The sequence below is a fragment of the Octodon degus genome, unplaced genomic scaffold (genome assembly GCF_000260255.1).
Source record: "Octodon degus isolate 3935 unplaced genomic scaffold, OctDeg1.0 scaffold00012, whole genome shotgun sequence".
Classification (NCBI taxonomy): Eukaryota; Metazoa; Chordata; class Mammalia; order Rodentia; family Octodontidae; genus Octodon; species Octodon degus.
Window position 1 is genome coordinate 22,468,416 of NW_004524588.1, and position 5,499 is coordinate 22,473,914.

At 44.0% G+C, this 5,499-nt stretch overlaps 1 pseudogene; it reads left to right on the forward strand.

Annotated features, from left to right (window-relative positions):
• LOC101589342 overlaps window positions 1-5,499 on the forward strand; it is a 109,895-nt pseudogene that overhangs the window by 4,964 nt on the left and 99,432 nt on the right.

A 5,499-nucleotide genomic window follows, 5' to 3' on the forward strand; every position in this document is an offset into this window, starting at 1 on the left:
GTGTATTATTTGTTGAAACTGTACTTTCGATTTGATTTGAAACTGTCTCATTGCTATATGTTTATCAATAAAACTTTGAAAAGAAAAAAAAAAAAAAAGACTCCACCAGAAACGTTCTTGCTCCATGAATCTTCTCAGATGGCAGAAGAAAGGCTCCAGGCTCTCTTGGAACCCAAACCTCACTTAGGGCTTCAGACCACCACAGCGTCTGCTTAGGGGACAACAGCACTGCTCCAAAGGAGAAAAAGTGGGGGTGCAAAGAGCATCTTTACAGGGGACACAGCAGGAGGAGGTGTCGCCTGGCATCTACTCCATGCAACACTCTGGAGTCAGCTGCCAGTGACCAGAAAATTTATGACTGGGGACACTTGATCCAACAACACATGCAAACCATGCCACTCTGATGCTGCTCACCCTGCAGAGGTAAGCTGCTTTTCTTGAATTCACTCTTGCCACAGTATCAGCCGGTAAGACTGGGGCTTTGTAGGATCTAAAAAATCTGAAACTTAAATTGCAGTATCTAAGAAATCTGAAACTTAAATTGCATTCCCTTAAATCACATAGAGATGAACTATTCCACGCTCAGTAGTCACCTCATGATGAGACTCTTCTGGTTTCTGATTGCAGACTGAATGCTTGGGATTTAAGTCAAATTGGAGAAGAGCACGCTCCAGAAGATGCACATGATGGCCCACCTGAACTGCGGTTCATTTACTTCTGCAGTCACACTCCCAAGACACCTCATTTTTCCTGGAAGCCCAATCTTGAGTGATTCATAAGTATCAGAAGACAACATCACGCAAGTGTGGCCAAGGTCAGAGCACATCTATAGTGATGAGGAGCCTGAAGGAAGCATGGATCCAGAAGGACAAAGGTACTGGTTAAGTCTGCACTATGATTTCAGACTCTCTTCCTTAGTCCTGATTTTGAGAACTAGCTCATGCTCAGCTACTCCCCTGTAGTGGGCACTGCCCACAGTACCATTAGCCCAGAACAGTGCGTGCATTCTAAATATTAAGTGGGCACTTGATTCAGCAACACCACAGACTTGTAGGTAAATTTTCTTTAGGAATGTTCTCATAACAAACCCAAGTCTAAAGTAGATACAAAAAGGGGAATTATCATTTTTTTGAGATATACCCCCAAGATTTTCATACTTGTTTCAGTAAGTGCTACAAGGAGAAAGGAATAGGGCCAAGAGAGGGTTTCACTCAGGAATTACGGACGAATCAGGTCACAGATTCATACTCTAAATCATCCCTGACTTTCCGGGAAGCACATTTTCCGAAGTAGACCAGTCTCCTCATGGTTTGCTCAGTTAAGTCAAAGCTACATGTTCCTCCTACACTTCTTATTTATGCTTATTAGTGTATTTCTTGAGCATTTTTCATATTATTCCTTTTCTTTCTTTCTGTGAAATGGTTTCCATTGGGTTTGTTGTTGTTTAAACTTGGGACCGCCAAGTTGTAAAAATGTTATGTTTTTACCTGACAGCTGTGCCTCAGGTAGACTGTTCTCTCAGTTACTTTTCTCTCTCAGACAAAATACCCGATAACCAAAGTTTAGGGAAGAAAGGTTTATTTAGCTCACTGTTAGTGGAGGTTACAGCCTATACTTGGCTGGCTCCAGGGCAGAGTGGCACATGGCAGAGGGCAGCAGCTCATGGCAGCAGCAAACTGCAAAGAGCAAAGGGAGGGGCAGTGGCTGTAGCAGCCAGCTAGCCTCTCTGACCTCTTTCCGCTGTGATGCAGATTATCCACCCCAACCTGGGTGCAGCGCCCACACCCACAATCCCAGCATTGGACCATGAATTAATCACAAGCTCTGACTGCATGAGGCTTTAGGGGGATAACCAGACACAGAACATAATAACTATCAAGTTGAGAAGGTGATTTGATAGCTTGCACTTATTTTTAAAAGTAAATTAATCCTTGATAAGAAAATAAACTCCAGGGCACTCCAGATGGCATTAAATCCTGGAATCCAATGATGATTTTCATTTAAAGAATAATCCTATAGTCTTTGCTTATAAGCCACTGTATGTATCTAATCTGTGAGTTCATTTTAAATATACAAATACAGCAGGATCTCTTAAAGGATTTCATTTTAATGTCAATTTTTTGTTATTCCATTTAGCAGTCCTTTTACAACTCATGCATGCACTCAGAATTAAAATGTAAGTCTTTCTGCTCTTAACCCTACAGTGTTACACAAGCACACAAAAAAATCTTTGTGAATTTTTAAGTTAATATTTATTGATATTTTGCTATCTGCTAAAAGTTTTTCTAATGGCTTTTAAAGTAATCTTATCTAATTCTCATGACAACCATGAGTGGAGTTCTTTTATCCTCACTGTATTGATAAAGCAACTGAGGCCTGAACATATGTCAACCAGCTAGAATTTGTATCTTACTTTAAACCCAACATTTGAATTAGTGGGGCCGGGGAGATGGCTCAGTGGAATAAGCGCTTCCCTGGCAAGCACAAGGGCCTGAGTTCAAGCCCCAGTTCTTAAAAAAAAAAAAAAAAAACTAAACTAGTGAATCAAAGCATTTAACCACAGCTTTTATATTTGGTCTGCATGTGCTGGAGTGCATTCTAAGTCCTCAACTTGACATCCTAAAGAGTTACACTGGACTTGGAGACAGTTCACTGAGTAATATAAAGTCTCAGAACAAGGAAATCTAACTCAATAGTTTGCAAGGGGCTAATTAACCTAACGTGTGTCCTAACTGAATCAACACTGTGACGTTAGACAATTAGTACATGAAGTATGGCTCAAGACTTTAGGGGTGGCTAAGTAGCACAGAAAGGACCAGAGAGAAGTTTTCAGTGGTGAAATTGATACCTATGGTAAAGGTCACCCTGGGAGAGGAGTAGCAGCCCCTGGCCCTTCCATGAATGTCAGGAGCACAGCGCTCTGCAGCCATAGCCTCCTGACCAGTGGCCTTGAGGTGTCCTTGTCTTCAGAATTGACCATATGATCTACCAACCTTGTCCAACAGCATCCTGTAGTCAGTTTTAAAGTAAGAATCTCACCCTGGAAGTTATTCAATATCCTGAAGAGCTAGTGAAGGGACCTTCCTAAATCTGGCAAGCAGAGCTGCTTATGCCTACCTACAATTCAAGTACATGGTTTTGGCTAATTTTGGTCTGAGGTGAGACACATCTTGGTCTGAGTTTGTAGGGCTGCAGTTGTAAGACCGTTACTCACCTGCTTCGAACCATCAACAGCTATGGACCACATTCTGATTGCCTGAATGGCCAGTGGTACCTGCGTGACCGGCCCAAGCCACAAGTGGTCACTCAGACATGCACCACGGTCATGATGTTTGTGCCAGTATTTGAGAAAAGAGGTTCTATCACACCCAGAAGATTGCTTTGGTAACAGAGATTCATGTAAACCACTTAGAAATATTTTTGAAATCACTACTTTAAAATGTTCGCTTTGTCTGTCTACACAGCTTCAGCTCATGCACACTGTGCTTCCTGTCCCTAATGACACAACTGACTCACAAGGTGAGGCTGGAGCGGAGCACCACGAGTCCTCTTTGACCAAAGCATCCATCCCTGCCCCGCTCCTGCAGGAGCCTTGTGCAGAGAGAAAAAAGTTGCTCACATAACTTCAATTATTCAACATTTAACTAGACCTCCCAAGTGTCAAACACAGTGCTTTATGCTAAAAATAGTTTTCTACTCCTTATGAGCTTACAAAGAGAAAACTGTTTTTTCTATAATGGACAGCTACACCTGCATACATAAGTGTCACTGCTCACAACCACTTTTTCAGAGAGGAAAGAAAGAGCAACTATACGTGAGACAGCAAAACAGAGGCCCCCAAATCCTAAACTTGAGGCAGTGACTATATTCATCAATGCCATTACCCTTTTCTGAGGCATCTTTGTACCCCAGGGGAAGCTTCCTAGGCAGTGAACCTGGGACTAGACTGGAAAGCCCAAACTTATTTTATGAGACTCAGTTTCTCCTCGTTCAGTCATCACCTACGGTTCCACCCACCTGTTCACTGTGGGAAAGCAGGTGTGGCCTTCGCAACAGTCACCTGCCTGTTAGGGAGCTGCAACTCATCAGGTTTCACAACACACCCTGCCCTCCTCCTTCAAAGCAAACAAAATACACCCACTTAAATGGATGTAAGGAAAACAAACCATTTCTTCTATACACTCACGGCCAACACTTAAGGGAACTGATGTATGAGAGATGTCTCCCAGTACAAACTCTCCATCCACTGGACGCTCTATGATTCAATTCAACTCTAACACCAGAGTAAACACAGATCAGCAGATTAAAGGGTCAGTCAGATAGGACGGAAGGCCATCGGCATCAGCTGCCAACTGCAAAATGGGGACTGGTGTCCCAAAGTCACCTGCACTTCCTTTCAGCCTGGTTTAATCAGATTCTTACAAGCCCTTCCTGGGGTACAACTATGTGTTACAATAACTCACAGAGCTCAAGAAGACAGTTCACTCACTATTGCAGCTAGACTGAAGGGCAAAATGAACCACCAAGGAAGAGATAACCAGGAAAGGCCCGTCATGCTCCGGCACACGAGCGAGCTATCAGCCCTGTGCGCAGGCATGCGCCACCCTCCCAGCCCTTGCACATGTTCATTCGCCGCAAAGTTCTCCACACTGCAGCTTCTGAAACACAGGCATCTCTAGGCCTCCTTGGTCCCTAGATAATGAAGGGTACAGATGGAAGTTCCAAGATTTTAATTGAAGCATGGTCCTTTTGGTGGCCAGCGACAATCTAAGAAGCTATCAAAATATTTCCACACTAGATGACTCCTAGCACCCCAAAATTAGGAATTAAGAGCCCTGTGTCAGAACCCAAGGTCAAGGTCCAAATATTAGGATAAAGGATGCACTTAAAACCCCTCTCAGCTAGAAAATTACAAGGAGGGTGTGGCGAGGCTGGCTGGGGAGGCATCAGGGATCTGTTAAGTACAAAATCCCAGGACACAGAACAAGCACAGAGCAGCTGCCAAAGCCCTGCACCCGGACTTCCCCCAAGAACCCCAGCAGTTTTCCACAGCATGGCTTGGACCTGGTTTTCGCCTGGGCAGCAGGGATACGAAAAGGACAGCCCACACCGCGCTTTGGCCCCCTGCACTCACCCTTGCATGGCGACCACCCTCACCCTAGATGGCGCGCTTCTGTTCTCACTTGTCTCAGTTCCTCTGCAGAGCCTATTCACTTCTTTTTCCTGCCTTTGATAAAACTTTACTACCTTTTGAGCTTGTCTTGACCAATTCTTTGCTCAGGACAGAAAGAGCTTAGAAATGCCCTCCCGAGAAAGCCTCTAGCACCCCAAAATCTGGTAACATATTCAGCCTCTGCCAAGTGATCTGCTCATCCCCTGAACTCAGGGTACCTACTTCTTCAATTCGGTGATGAATGGTTGAAGAAGACACCCCTGATTTTGCTATTTATGGCTGCTCAGCTTGTCCACTGTACCTAACTTATTTCTTTTTTTTTTTTT